The sequence below is a fragment of the Hylobates moloch genome, unplaced genomic scaffold (genome assembly GCF_009828535.3).
Source record: "Hylobates moloch isolate HMO894 unplaced genomic scaffold, HMol_V3 SCAFFOLD_19, whole genome shotgun sequence".
NCBI classification, from domain to species: domain Eukaryota; kingdom Metazoa; phylum Chordata; class Mammalia; order Primates; family Hylobatidae; genus Hylobates; species Hylobates moloch.
The window spans coordinates 25,638,298-25,653,133 of NW_026652294.1; the positions used below are offsets into that span (position 1 = coordinate 25,638,298).

The window sequence follows — 14,836 nt, forward strand, 5'->3', positions numbered from 1 at the left end:
GCTCTCCCTAGACAAAAACAAACAAACAAATAAAGTGGGGGGCAGGGGCAGCCTAGCAAGAGAGGAAACTTAGACAGTGATCACTCTACTCTAGCCAAACACTGGCAACACTCCTCAAATTTATCTACAGACTCAACACGATCCCTATCAAATTTCCAGCTGCCTTTGTGCAGCAACTAGCGTGCTGATTCTGAAGTTCATATGAGAATTCAGAGACTTATAATAGCCAAAACAATTTTAAAGAACTAAGAGTGTTCACACTTCACAACTTCAAAACATATCTAGAAAGCTATAGTAATTAAGAATGTGTGGTACTGGTGTACATCAATGTAATAGAATTGAAAGTCTGGAAATAAACCTTAACATTTATGGTTAATTTATTTTCAAACAGGGTGCCAAGACAGTTCAATGGGCAATGAAGTGTCCTTCCTGAGACACCCAAAGGAAAAATATAAAATTAGACCCCTACCTCATACCATATGCAAAATTGACTCAAAATAAATCAAAGACTTAAATGTAAGAACTAACACTATAAAATTCTTAGAAGAAAACCTAGGAGTAAATTTTCATGACCTTGGATTGAGCAATGGTTTCCTAGAAATAACAAGTACAAGTGACAAAAGAAAACATAGATTAATTAAATTTTACCAAAGTTAAAAAACTTGTATGTTTCAAAGAACATATCAAGAAAGCCAAAAGACACTAACCCACAGAATGGAAGAAAATATTTGCAAGCTACATATCTGATGAGAGTCTAATATTCAGAGTGTATAAAGAACTCCTACAACTCAATAATAAAAAGATATCCTAATAAAAATGAGCAAAGCAGTTGAATAGACATTTCTCCAAAGAAGATATATGAATGACCAATAAGCACATGAAAAAATGGTCAATATCATAAGCCATCAAGGAAATATAAATCAAAACCACAATAAGATGTCACTTCACACCCCCACCCCCATATTGCCATAATCTAAAAGACAGACAATAACAAATGTTGGTGGATATGTTGAAAAATTGGAAACCTCATGCATTGCTGATGGGAATGTATAATAGTGCAGCTACTATGGAAAATGATTTGGCAATTCCTCAAAAAGTTGAACCACTCCTAGATTTATGCTTAGGTGCATTGAAAACATATATCCACACAAAAATTTGTACAAAAACGTTCCTACAAGCATTATTCCTAATAGTTTCCCCCTCCCACGAAAAGCTATAAAAGGAATGAAATACTGATACATACTACAACATGAATGGACCTTGAAAGCGTTGTGCTAAGTGAAAGAAGTCAAGAACAAAGGCACATATTTTATGATTTTTATTTATATAAAATATCCAGAATAGGCGAATCCATAGAGACAGAAAGTTGAGCAGTGATTGCCAGGGTCTGAGGAGAAGGAAGGAAGGAGAATGACTGCTAATGGGTATAGGGTTTCTTTTGAGTGATGAATTGTTCTAGAATTAATATTAATGGCTGCACAACATTGTGGCTATACTAAAAACTACTAAGTTTATTTAAAATGTTATGGTATGTGAATTATGTTTTTGAAAAAATCAATGGCCATTTATGATCAAAACTCACATAAAAATGAGAATAAAGGGGAACTTCCTCAACTTGATAGGAAGTATCTATAAAAACCCTATAACTGACATTATACTTAATGGCCAAAGACAAAATGCTTTCCCCCTAAGGTGGAGAACCAGGTAATCATGTCCACTCCCACTATTCTCATTCAACCTAGTACTGGCAGTTCTAGTCAATGCAATAAGGCAAGAAAAGGAAATAAAATACATACAGATCGAAAATAAAAAATAAAACTATCCCTATTTTCAGAGCATAATTGTGTATGTAAAAAATCCCAAGGAATCTATACAACAAACAAACATAAAAATTTCCTACAACTAATAAGTTCAGCAAGGTTGCAGGATACAATATGAACATGCAAAAATCCATTGTATTTATATAGACTAGTAATGAACACATGTACAGAAAAGTTAAAAATACAATATCATGGGCCAGGCATGGTGGCTCATGCCTGTAATCCCAGCACTTTGGGAAGCCGGGGCAGGTGGATCACCTCAAGTCAGGAGTTCAAGACCAGCCTGGCCAATATGGCGAAACCCCATCTCTACTAAAAATACAAAAATTAGCCAGGCATGGTGGCAGGTGTCTGTAGTCCCAGCTACTCAGGGAGGCTGAGGCAGGAGAATTGCTTGAACCAGGGAGGTGGAGGTTGCAGTGAGTCAAGATCACACCACTGCACTCCAGCCTGGGCAACAGTGAGACTACTTCTCAAAAAAAAAAAAAAAAAACCATATCATTTACAATAACTCAAAAAAAAACACTCAGAAGTAAATCTAACAAACTAGGTACAAGACTTATATGCAGAAAACAAAACAAAAAAAAAAACTGATGAAAGAAATCAAAGAAGACCTAAATAGAGACACACTGTGACATGGATGGTGCTGTGGTTTGGATATGATTTATTTGCCTCTGCCAAGTCTCCTGTTGAAATTTGATCCCCGGTTTTGGAGTTGGGGCCTGATGTGAGGTGTTTGGGTCTCCAGGGGTGGATCACTCATGAGTGGCTTGGTGCCATTCTCACAGTGGTGAGTTCTACTGTTACTTCATACAAGGACTGGTTGTTATAAGAGCCTGGCATCTCTCTCCCACCTCTCTCTTACTTCCCTTCTCACCATGTGATCTGCACATGCCAGCTGTTCTTTGCCTTCCACCACGAGTGGAAGCCACCTGCTGCCCTCACCAGAAGCAGATGCTGGTGTCATGCTTCTTGTACAGCCTGCAGAACCATAAGCCAAACAAACCTTTTTACTTTATACACCACCCAGCCTCTGGAGTTCCTTTATAGCAACACAAACAGACTAAGACAGATAGGAAGAATCAACATAGTAAAGATGTCAGCGGGCCGAGCGAGGTGGCTGACACCTGTAATCCCAGCACTTTGGGAGGCCAAGGCGGGTGGATCACTTGAGGTCAGGAGTTCTAGACCAGCCTGGCCAACATGGTGAAACTCTGCCTGTACTAAAAATACAAAAATTAGCTGGGCATGGTGGTGGGTGCCTGTAGTCCCAGTTACTCAGGAAGCTGAGGCAGGAGAATCGCTCGAACCCAGGAAGCAGAGGTTGCAGTGAGCCGAGATCATGCTGCTGCACTCCAGCCTGGGTGACAGAGTGAGACTCCATCTCAAAAAAAAAAAAAAAAAAAAAAAAAAAAGTCTGTTATCCTCCAGTCCTCCAAGTTGATGTGAAGGTTTAAAGCAACATCTGCCAAAGTCCAAGGAAGACTTTGTGTAGCTATAGAGAAGATTATTCTAATATGTATATGCAAAGGCAAAGGAAGTGGAGTAGGTAAAATGATTTTAAAAAAGAAAAATAAAATGGGAGGTATTAGTCTATCCACTTTCAAGACTTATTACATAGCTACAATAATCAAGACTATGTTATGTTGATGGAGGGATTGACACAAAGATCAATGAAATAGAAAACTCAGAAATAAACCCACACACATATGCCCGACTGATTTTTTACAAAGTTGCAAAAGCAATTAAAGGAAGATAGCCTTTTCCATACATGGTGTTGGAGCAATTAAATATGCACAGGTCTAAAAAAGAAGAACTTCTGAGTCTCACATTTTTAAAAATTATCTCAAAATGGATCATAGACTTAAATGTAAAACATAAAGTTATAAAACTATATATACAGGATAAATTATATATCTGGGATGAAATCTTTAGGATGTAGGGCTAGGCAAAGAATTTTTAGACTTAATATCAAAAGCAAGATCCATAAAAGGAAAAATTAATAAATTGGACTCTATCACAATTTAAAACTTCTGCTATGTGAAAGAGGATGAAAATACAAGCTAGAGACAAAGAGAAAAATCTTTGCAAATCAGATGTCCTTCAAAGGACTCGTATCTGGAATATATAAAGAACTCTCAAACTCAACAGTAAAGTAACAAACATCCGATTATAAAATGAGCAAAAGACGTTGAACTAGCATTTCACCAAAGAGGATATTCAAATGGCAAATGAGCCTGTGGAAAGGTATTTAACGTCTTTAGCCATTAGGGAAATGAAAATTAAAACCATAATGAAATATCACCATGCACATCTAAGGATGGCTAAAATGAAAAATAGTGACAATCCCTAAAGCGGGCAAAGATGTAGAGAAAGTGGATACATTGCTCATGGGAATGTGAAGTGGTACAGCCACTCTGGAAAATAGTCGGGCAGTTTCTTAAAACAAAACAAAACAAACAAAAGCAAACAAAAACTAAGCGGGCAGTTACCATACGACCCAGCAATTGCACTCCTGGATATTTATCCCAGAGAAATGAAAAATTATGTTCACACCAAAAACACTACACAAATGTTTATAGCAATTACATGGCCCAAGCCTGCAAGCAACCTAGACGTTAATGATTAGAAAAACTATGATATATCCTTACCATGGAATACTACTCAACAAAAGAAGGAACAAACTTTTTATACATGCAACAAATGAGATGAGTTTGTAGAGAATTATGCTGAGTGAAAAATGTCAATCCCAGCCTGTAATCCCAGCACTTTGGGAGGCTGAGGTGAGTGGATCACCTGAGGTCAGGAGTTCGAGACCAGCCAGGCCAACATGGTGAAACTCCGTCTCTACTAAAAATACAAAAATTAGCCAGATATGGTGGCACATGCCTCTAATCCCAGCTATTCGAGAGGCTGAGGCAGGAGAATCGCTTGAACCCAGGAGACAGAGGTTGCAGTGAGCTGAGATCGCACCACTGTACTCCAGCCTGGGCGACAGAGTGAGACTCAGTCTCAATCCATCAATCAATCAATAAAATGCCAATTCCAAAAGATATGATTCCCCTTTTTAAAATTTTAGATCCAGGATGCAAATGTACCTGTGTGTTACATGGATATATTGTATGTAACATTCTTGAAGTTACAAAATGACAGATTAGTGATTGCCAGGGCTTAAGGAGAGGGTTGGGGCAGAGGAAAAGTGGGTGTGGCTCTACAAGAGCAGCAGGCAGCCTTTTTGGTGTCATGACTACATCGGTGTCAAGATCCTGGCTGTGATATTGCATTATAATTTTGCAAGATGTAACAACCAGGGGAAATTGAGTAAAGGGTATGATGGATCTTCTTATATTATTTCTCAACAACTGCATGTGAATCTACAATTATCTTGAAATAAAAAACGCTTAAAAAAGAAAATGTGGCTGGGTATGGTGGCTCACGCCTGTAATTTCAGCACTGTGGGAGGCTGAGGTGGGAGGATCGCTTGAGCTCAGGAGTCTGAGACCAGCCTGGGCAACACAGGGAGACCCTGTCTCTACAAAAAATTAGAAAATTAGCTGGGTCCGGTGGCATATGCCAGTAGACACAGCTACTCAAGAGTCTGAGGTGGGAGGATCGCTTGAGCCCAGGAAGTCAAGGCTGCAGTGAGCTGTGATCATACTACTGCATTCCAGCCCTGTGGGCAATAGAGCAAGACCTCATCTCAAAAAACAAACAAAAAAAGAAGAAGAAAAAGAAAAAGAAAATAATTGAAGTAAATAGTTAATAGAGAGTGTAAATTTTAGGCTGGACACAGCTAAATAAATCATGAATTAGAAGGAAGTACTGAATAATTCATCTAGAAGGCAGCAAAGAAGCAGATATTTTGAAAAATACAAAAAAGGTAAAACACTTGGAGGATAGAAAAGAACAAAGAAGGAGGAGAAAAAATATCTGATAAGATAAAATAGCTGAAAACTTTTCCAGAACTGGAGAAAGATAGGAGTCCAAAATTAAAGTGTCCACATTCATTAAATCCAGGCTGTATTAGTTAGTCATCACTGTGTAACAAACTACCCCTATTTTTAATTCGTTAAGTCCCCATTTTTATTGGTATATTTTGAATGCAGAGCCAATAGGACTTGCTGATGGGCTGGATGTGAAGCGTGAGAAACAGCAAGGACTTAAGACTGCCCCCAGGTTCTGTAAACGTGGAGACATCAACTGAAGCAGCAACAAGGGTGAGAAAAATAGGCTTGGTGAGGAGATCACAGACTGTTGAGGTTGGAGTGGGAGCTAAGCTGTGAGGATGTAAAGGCATAAGAATGGCACAATGGACTTTGGGGACTCAGGGAAAAAGGGTGGGAAGCGGGTGAGGGATAAAAGACTACAAATTGGGTGCAGTATATACTGCTCGGGTGACAGGTGCACTAAAATCCCACTTATCAACACTAAAGAAATTCCTCGTGTCGCCAAACACCACCTGTTCCCCAATTACCTATGGAAATAAAAAATGTAATAAACAAATTCTCCCAGTGGGATGATATCAGGCTGGCTCTGGAATATGGGATTCTGGAGCTCTGGAAAGTGGTCCTTTGGAGAATCATTAATAACTAGTATTTAAAGCCCCATCCTGTGATCACCTTGGCAGAGAGTGTAAACAGGAAAAGGAAGAAGGCTGAGAACTGTGCAGGCCATGGTTTAGGGGTGTAGGGATTGGGGAGGAGCTAGCAGAGATGTCAGCTGAGGAGTGGCCAATGGGGCAGATGGAAAACCAGGCAACTGCTGAGCCTCAGAAGCCAAAAAAAGGCTTCCAGGAGGAGGTGGGGTGATCGACCACATCAAGGTCTTAGGAAAGATAGGGTTGCCATTCAAACTGGGATGCTTTTGAGAGTGGCTAGAGATAATTAAAATATGCATTTTCTGAAATATTATGTATTGCCTGACAAATTAGATTGTTGGCCAGGCACGATGGCTCACGCCTGTAATCCCAGCACTTTGGGAGGCTGAGGCGGGTGGATCACAAGGTCAGGAGTTCGAGACCAGCCTGGCTAATATGGTGAAACCCCATCTCTACAAAAAATACAAAAATTAGCCAGGCATGGTGGCGGGCGCCTGTAGTCCCAGCTACTCAGGAGGCTGAGGCAGGAGAATCGCTTGAACCCGAGAGGCGGAGGTTGCAGTGAGCCGAGATCGTGCCACTGCACTCCAGCCTGGGCGACAGAGCGAGACTCTATTTCAAAAAGACAAACAAACAACAAAAAAATTAGATTGTCAGAGTGGTGGACCTATAAAAGCCAGTGGCATTTTTCTAAAAACATTTTTTTCTTAAGTTTGGTCTTACTATTCTCACTTCTTTGATAAAATCACTTAGAGTCTTACTCAAAGTTACATTCTTTTGTTATAAATTACATCTGTGGACATTAATTAACTGTTCTCTGCAGACCATATTTTAATTGAGAAAATCCTCTTCTGTAGGTACTGAGGTAATAGGTAAGCTCAGAAAAAAACTCTACTAAATGGAGGATATACTGAGTTTTTTTTTTTTAATTGAAATGTGTAAATATTCCAGCTCAAATATCTCCATATATTTCAATCATGCTGTTTCCATCCAGGGTAATTTTCATCAACAAATATTTTTATAAGCCAAAACTTATCCCCTCCCCCCTGCCAAAATTGATTATCCTTTCGAATGTTTAATCAGATTTAGATGCTGCAAAACAGTAGACCTTCTTGATTTCTTTCCATTCCGGAACTGAATATAAATTTTTCCAATTAAAACTAAGAATCTCATCAAAAGTTTCTTCCCCACGTTGAGCTATTCCAAAAACAATTATGAGATTTAAAAATTATACCTCGTACACCATTGGAGCTCTCAGCATTTAATTTCTTCATCTCCTCCCTTGCTTTTGTAGGAATGAATTTCAATGTTTCTCTATTGGCAAGGATTGTTTCTGATAATTATAATTCACTAGAGCTTCAAAGCTCAAAATTCTTGGCACTGGTTTATTGAACACATTGATTAAAGACTTCCAACAAATTTGAAAACAGTGCGACAAAAATTTAGAGAACTTATTTACAAAAAGTTGCATCCCTCTTGAGGACATTAGGTTGATGTACAAAGGGCTCCAACCTCTCGAGGGTCTGATTAATAACTGCAGCAAAGACAGGACACCCTGGAGGCTGAAGTCTATTTTGGTACTCAGCATTAACTTTGTTGCAATACTTTTTGTAGCCCAATTTCCAGAACCGTGTATATAAAAATATTTGTAAGGCCGGATGCGGTGGCTCATGCCTGTAATCCCAGTGCTTTGGGAGGCCCAGGTGGGCAGATCACCTGAGGTCAGGAGTTCAAGACCAGCCTGGCCAACATGGTGAAACTCCGTCTCTACTAAAAATACAAAAATTAGCCAGGCATGGTGGCATGCACCTGTAGTCCCAGCTACTCAGGAGGCTGAGGCAGAGAATTGCTTGAACCCAGGAGGCAGAGGTTGCAGTGAGCCAAGATCATGCCCCTGCACTCCAGCCTGGGTGACAGATCGAGCCTCCATCTCAAAAAAAAAAAAATTGTAAACATTTGTAACAGCTTCTACTGTTAAAATATCAGATAAAATGTCAGAGATGCTTTGACTGCAAATATGAATAACAGGTTCACTCAACCAATGCCAAGTACACCTCTGCTCTACAGGTCTCTTAACTTGTGAGAACATCGCTTTTTATCAGGACACTGTTGCAAATTATCTGTCTTATTAAACTCTCCTCATCTACCTGGATTGAGTTTGTCTTTTGTTTCCCTTTTGAGCTTAGTTATTTTGTTATTCAAATATTCTTCATTTTTCCTAAATTTTTATCTTCTTAATCTATCATTGGCTGAGAGAGGTACACTAAAACTTCCCAATATGGTAGTGAATTTATCTCTCTGTAATTCTATCAATTTTTGCTTTTTGTATTTTGATTTATATTATTAGATACATACAAAATTTTAATTGTTACAGACTCCTAGTTAATTGAACTGTTCATTATGAGCAGCACTTTTAGTCTCTGGTCAAGTGGTTTACATTAAAGTCAATTGGTCTGATATTAATATAGCTATAGCTTTCTTTTAGTAAGTGGCATTCAATTTTTCTGCCTTTGTTTTAGGTGTATCTATTGTTAATAACATGTAGATAGATTTTTTTTTTTCCAAGACGGAGTCTTGCTCTGTCGCCCAGAGCTGGAGTACAGTGGCACAATCTTGGCTCACTGCAACCTCCACCTTCCGGGTTCAAGAAATTCTCCTGCCTCAGCCTCCCGAGTAGCTGGGATTACAGGCACGCACCACCACGCCCGGCTAATTTTTGTATTTTTAGTAGAGACGGGGTTTCACCGTGTTGGCCAGGCTGGTCTCAAACTACTGACCAGATTTTTTTTTTTAATTTCAGTATGACAATCTTTAACTGTAGAGTTTTACAAGTTTACTTCATTTATATATAGTAGTTATGGTTCTGTTTGGATTCATTTCCACCAACACATTATGTGCTTTCAAATTGTGCTACCAATTTTGCTTTTTTTCTAACCTTCCTTAACTCCTGTTGGATTAAATTCCTTTTCCTCATTCCAATATCTCCCTCTATTAATTTGGAAATGATAGTTTCTATTTTTATTCCTTTAGTGGTTGCCCTAGTAATTTTAGTAAGGAATTCTGAGATTCATCACAATCTTTACTCTTTTTCTAAACAACACAAGAACCTTAAACACTTGAACTCTGATCAGTCTTTTCCTGCTGTATAATATTGATGAATAACGTAAACATATATCTTTTAAACCCCACAAAATGTTGGTTTTCTATGTAATCAGTTTTGTCTTGATTTACTCACATATTGAGCACTGTTTTCGCTCATCATTCTTCCTTATTTATCTGACTTTTCTTTAGAATTCTTTCTAGTGACAATCTTTTGGGAAAAATTCCTGCAGATTTTTAAATATTTGAGGATGTCTTTATTTTACTTTCATTTTTTTCTTTTCCCCTTCCTTCCTTTCCTTCCTTCCTTCCTTCCTTTTCTTTTTCTTTCTCTCTCTCTTTCTTTCTTTCTGAGACACAGTCTCACTCTGTCATCAAGGCTGGAGTTCAGTGGTGCAATCTTGTCTCACTGCAACCTTCACCTCCAGATTCAGGCAATTCTTGTGCCTCAGCCTCCTGAGTCGCTAGATTACAAGCACCTGCACCCATGCTTGGCTAACTTTTTATATTTTTAGTAGAGACAGGGTTTTGCCATGTTGGCCAGACTGATCTCGAACTCCTGGCCTCAAGTGATCCTCCCGCCTTGGCTTCCCAAAGTTCTGGGATTACAGGCATGCACCACCACTGGTGGCATTTTTTGTTTATAGAGACAAGCTCTCACTTCGTCGCCCAGGCTGATCTTAAACTCCAGGGCTCAAGTGATCCTCCTGCCTCAGCCTCCCAAAGTGCTGGGATTATAACAGGTGTGAGCCACCACACCCAGTTTTACGTTCATTCTTAAAAGTCATTTTTGCTAGGTATTTTCTTTATGCATATTGAAGATATTTTTCACTATTTTCAGATTACTATTTTTGCTAGTGAGAGCCAGCCATTCGTCCCTCCTACCCCTCCTCCTTTTTTTCTCTCTCTCTCTCTGTCTCGCCCCCACCCTTCCTTCCATCTCTGTTATTCTTTACCTAAGTGTGAATTTCTTTTATTTATTCTGTTTAAAATTGATAAGATTTCCTGATTTTAAGGATTGGTATCTCACATTCATTCTGGAAATTTGTCTAAACATCTCCTATGTTGCTCACTCACATGGACTCCCTAATCACCTTTTGGAACATAGGGGATGCTAACTCTTCTCATCCTTCTTGGTCTATGCTCCATGTCTATTATCTATGCCTCTCAATGCCTCTTTCAGATTTCCTGCCACTTTGTCCCACTGTGCCATGTTCTAGATAATTTTTTCAGGTACAGTTTCCAGTTCATTGACTTTTTTTTTTCACTTTGCCCTGCTGTATTGGAGGGGGGATGTGACCCATTTATTTCCAGATCTTTTGCAAAAATCAATAACACATGGATAAAAGACCTAAAGACAAGTAGTAAAATTCTAAAACTTTTAGAAGCAAATATAGGACAGTATCATTTGGCCTCAGGGTTATGAAGTCTCCCTTAAGTAAGACACCAAAACTCAAACTACCAAGAGAGATAGATAAATTCGGTTCATCAAAACATGTAACACTTCCACATGTATAAGCATGCACACACACAAATAACACAAAATGAAGTTCAAGATGAAGGCCAAGGTCAAGATGAGAGAAGATTGTTGTTTAAGTTATGACCAGCAGTACATCCAATAGAAAAATAAGGAAAGACTATGAAGAGTTACTTTTTAGAAGAGGAAACCCAAAAGGCTAGCAAACAGACTGGAAAAAAAGAAAAGAAAAGAAAAGAAAAGCTCAATTTGACTAATAATCAAGAAATTGTGACCAGGTGCAGCGGCTCACGCCTGTAATCCCAACACTTTGGGAAGATCCCCAACAAGGTGGGCGGATCACCTGAGGTCGGGAGTTCAAGACCAGCCAACATGGCAAAACCCCGTCTCTACTAAAAATACAAAAATTAGCCAGGCGTAGTGGCTCATGCTTGTAATCCCAGCCACTAGGGAGGCTGAGGCACAAGAATCACTTGAACCCAGGAGGCGGAGGTTGCAGTGAGCCAAGATCACGCCACTGCACTCCAGCCTGGGCGACACAGTGAGACTCTGTCTCCAAAGAAGAAAAGAAAAAAAGAAGAGAAAGAGAAGAGAAGAGAAGAGAAGAGAAGAGAAGAGAAGAGAAGAGAAGAGAAGAGAAGAGAAGAGACTGCAAGCTAAATCCAAAATGGGTTGCCATATTTTTGTATTGTCCTTATTTGTTCATGTGTGAGGGGTCCACTATTCAGTGTTTTTGCTTTTATCTAAATTTTAGGTTAAAGAACATGGATAAAGAATTGAATTTTTCTATAAGTATTGTTTACTAAAAACAGCAATCTCTTACCCACATCCCCATTTCCCACTTCCCAAAAACATGTACTCTTTTGCCTGATTTTTTAACATGTACCTATAAATCTATCAATATCATTCTTAGATTGTTATTGATTACTTAGATTTAGGCATTATCTATCAACTTCCCATTGTGAAAGATGATGATTTAGCTTCACTTCATGCCTACAAACACTACACAATCTCCTCTTTCCTGACTTCTCTCTTAATCCTCAACCTCTTGGCTTTCTCTCTCCACCCCTCACAGATGTGTATATTGTAATTGTGTTTAGATCAATATCCAATACTTTTTATGACTATATAAGTATATTCACAGCTGAACCATACAGTATTCTGTGATTGCTTTTCCTTTCTTATATCTTTTTCCTGAATTCATATTGTCTTGTTTTTTATTTGCTTTGTTTTCAATTACATATTGCTAATTTAGTCTCACATTTACCACTGATTGTCTAAATGGCCTCTCAATATATTTATATGCAACAGAATACTAACACTTTTATGTTATTGGTGATAATTCTCCTAGAGAACTTTAATATGCCCCAATATGAACTGGTAATCTTCTACATCCTGGGATCTGCCTTCATGAATCCCTTCTAAGGATTCTCTTCATTTCTCCTTCGAGTTGAATTCCCTGTTTCTTTTTCCTCTGCCTTCTTTCTTTTGGTTTATGTCATTGTTTGGTGGTGAAAACCCCTTAGTAGCTTTCTCAGAAAAGGTGTGTTAAAAGTTTTTGGTTTTGATTTTGTTTAAAATCTAATATCACATTTCAGCTGGTTTTAGAATTTAAATTCTAAAATTGAAATGCCTTCAGAATTTTGAAGGCACTTCTCTATTATCATCTAACTAGCAATATTGCTGCTGGGAGGGCAAAAATCATTCTGCCTCAAGATCCGTGCTTCCTCTTAGGACGTGTGTATTTGCTCTGTTGTTCTAAAGTTCTAAAAGTGAATTTATTTTTACCCATTGTGTTGGAAACTCATTGAGCCATTTCAATCAGAAAACTCAAGCCCTCCAGTTCTAATTTACTAGACGAGTTCCTCCTATATTTTCTCCTTTGTTTCTCTTTCTTACCAGACAAGCTGAGCTGCCTGTCCCCACTAATGAATCAGAAAAAAATGCTTGGGAACCAAACTTTGGTTAAGCTTGTCTCCTTCCTCAAAATTCAAAGATCTCTGAACTTTGAACGTTGCCCCCCATCACCTCACCTTAGCCAACTTAAAACCCCTCCTAAGAATAGGCTGGCCTCACAATAAAATATTCTTTGATCTACTATTTACTCACACCATCCTTTCTTTCTTTCTTTCTTTTTTATTTTTTGAGACGGAGTTTTGCTCTTGTCCCCCAGGCTGGAGTGCAATGGTGCGATCTCAGCTCACTACAACCTCTGCCTCCCAGGTTCAAGCGATTATCCTGCCTCAGCCTCCCAGGTAGCTGGGATTACAGGTGTGCACCACCACGCCCAGCTAATTTTTGTATTTTTAGTAGAGACAGGGTTTCACCATGTTGGCCAGGCTGGTCTCAAACTCCTGAGCTCAAGTGATCCACCCACCTCGGCCTCCCAAAGTGCTAGGACTACAGGCGTGAGCCACCGCACATGGCCACAGACCATCCTTTCATCCCATTTCCCCACACCTGGCTCTTTCTAGATTTGCTTACTCATCTCTAGAAAAGAAAAGTTCTTTCTGTCTAACTCTAGAGATGCTTGCAGCTCTCATGGGCAGAGCGTTCTATTACAATAGTTCCCCTCCACCCACTTGCAATAGTCCTTCTGAATAAAGTCTTTCTTTACTACAACCAAATTTGTGTTTCCTCTGCCAGCATAAGCCTCAGGGTATAGGAGGGCAGCAACCCAGCATGGCACCAGGGAGAAGAATCAGGATCAAACTGCCTCTTAGCCAGGCACCCTTCATCCCTCTTCCAGGGGATTCTGTGGGGGTAAGTCAGGGCTTCTCAGATTTCCCCCAAACCTGTTCTGATTCATCTTTCTCAGCACTGCTGGGTCAGGTGCTGCATGTCTCTTTCTGCTTCTCAAGTCTTATTTCCATCATCTCCTGTCCTGTTCTCTTTGTCCTTGTGGATAAACATCTGTAAAAATCCACTGAATGTCATGCTAGTGGGTTTGAAGACAGAGGGTGAGAAATAGTGTGTGTTTCATACACCATCTTTACCAGCCTAATTTCCATCCTAATGTCTGCATCTATTTTTATCTTGTTTACTGGAGGAATAATGTCTCCATAATCCTAAAACACAAATTTTTTGAAGTGTAAATGTTTCTGAAATGAATGAATTCATCTTACAGTGGCTGTCAAAGACCTGGCCAGACCCAAGCCTAGGTGAGCATAGAGTGACCCCACCCCCCAAACTAAGAGGGGTCCTGGGATTTGGGAATTTCCATTTTAAATGTGGGACGAACGAGTCCTCCTACACAAGGGTGACTCAGCTACATAGACCAGAGGGTGTGACCTCAGCCCACTTGATGTCCCCTCAACCTCGTCACTTCAGTTAATTTGTGGACAGTGGTAGCACCACAGCATTTAGACTGAAACCTAAGTGTGCACACCCAATTTGACTTTAAAATTGGGTTTCATGGGTCAAGATGGTGAAGTATTAAAGCTAAACATTTGTTTCTCCTCGTTGGTCAGTGCAGGCTGCCTGGAGAAATGAAGAGTTGTCCACATGGAAAAGAGGCATCTGCAGAGCTGTCCACGCCATCAGCGGCTTCATCACAAGTTGATGCCTGCACTTGGCAGGGGGCGGGGCAGTTCCCCCTCTCCCTTTATTTTATTTTATTTTTTTTGAGATGGAGTCTCCTTCTGTTGCTCAGGCTGGAGTGCAGTGACACGATATCAGCTCACTGCAACCTCCTGGTTCAAGCGATTCTCCTGATTCTCCTGCCTCAGCTTCCTGAGTAACTGGGATTACAAGCACACATCACCACGCACGGCTAGTTTTTGTATTTTTAGTAGAGATGGGGTTTCACCATGTTTGCCAGGCTGGTCTCGAACTCCTCACCTC

The 14,836-nt window shown here is 39.6% G+C and overlaps 1 pseudogene; it reads left to right on the forward strand.

Annotated features, from left to right (window-relative positions):
• The first annotated feature begins 6,129 nt into the window (after positions 1-6,129).
• Positions 6,130-14,836, forward strand: part of LOC116458895 (keratin, type I cytoskeletal 18-like) — a 60,756-nt pseudogene continuing 52,049 nt past the window's right edge.